This window comes from Arachis ipaensis, chromosome B03 (genome assembly GCF_000816755.2).
Source record: "Arachis ipaensis cultivar K30076 chromosome B03, Araip1.1, whole genome shotgun sequence".
Lineage (NCBI taxonomy): Eukaryota > Viridiplantae > Streptophyta > Magnoliopsida > Fabales > Fabaceae > Arachis > Arachis ipaensis.
In genome coordinates this window covers 125,837,269-125,838,792 of record NC_029787.2, presented here as the reverse complement: position 1 = coordinate 125,838,792, position 1,524 = coordinate 125,837,269, and positions in this window count along the sequence as shown.

Below are 1,524 nucleotides of genomic sequence, written 5' to 3'. Positions count from 1 at the left end.
AAAATAATATTTTATTCGTAAAAAATTATTTATCAAATAAAATAAAAATAAAATTTAATAGAATAAATTTTATTTTAAATTCAAAATTTTTATTTATGTTTGTAAAATGAATAATAGATAAATTTTTGGAAAGGAGAAAAAAATTTGTATATATATAAAAAATATTAATTATATTTTTTATTTTTAATATATTAAAATTTTTAATATTTAATTTAATTAAACGTTATTTTTAATTCTAAAATAAATTTTATTTTTATTTTTTGATTTTTTTATGATAGATAGATGATAATTTAATTAATTATTTAATTTATTTTTAATTAAAAATAAATTTATTTAGAATAAAAATAATATAATTAAAAATAATTTATTGGGATGTGATTAAAAAATAATTAAATAATTATTTGGGTAATTTACGTAAATAAATTGTTACACCTTTAAAATTATGTAAATGCATTATTTTCAAAATGAAGACGCAATGTTTCATGTATTTATAGAAATCGTTACTGGCAGTAGCGTAGAATCTGCTGCTGTCAGCCACGAATTATGTTGAAATGTGACAGCATGGAAACCGCTGTAGTTTATGTATGAGTTGTATTCTTTGCTGCTGATTTGTATTTGAGGTTCTAGCTAAATGAATTTTTTTTTATTTGTGTAACTTCATTGTCTTATGCCAAAAGCTAATGTAATGACTAAGATTTAAAGATAATTTTTTAACTACATATTAATTGGTAAAATTTTATATTCTTATAAATTATTTTTATAAATTAAAAAAAATAAAATTACTAATACCTATCAGAATAATTATTTTTAACAAAAGGCTTCTACAATTACAGAAAATATATATCTCTTTAAAAAATAATAGAAAAAACGGTTGAATAGATCGTACTTTGTACAGCCGTTAATTTCACTCTATTCTTCTCGTGCGAGATACATTAGTTGTGATTTCAAGGTGTGTGTTTTGTGTTATAATAATCATAATGAATTCGTTTCAATGATATCAACTTCATCTAGTTTGGGATCTCTGATGCACGGAAACTTGTCCTTTAACAAATTTCCTTCGGCAAGTGTACCGAACTGTCGTCAAGTAAAAACTCACTATAGAGTGAGGTCGAATCCCACAGGGATTGATTGGTCAAGCAACTTTAATTGGAAGAATGTTCTAATTGAGCTAAGCAGAAATTGGGTTTGAGATTTGCATAAAATTAAATGGCGGGAAAGTAAATGGCAGAAAACTTAAATGCTGGAAAGAAAGAGCTGAATGTAAATGGCAGAAAGTAAATTGCAGAATCTTAAATGGGAATGGGGAAGATGCTCATAAAAGTAAATGGCAGAAATTAAAGAGAATGGGTAAGATCAGAAATGGGGAGTTCATTGGGCTTAGGAGATATTGCATTCTCCGGATCAAGTTCATTTTCATCTCTTCCTCAATCGATGCATTCATTGATCTCCTTGGCAATCTTAAGTGATTGAATTCCAATTCCTTGGTAATTCAATCTCTCAAATCAGATCAATAGCCAATTCCTT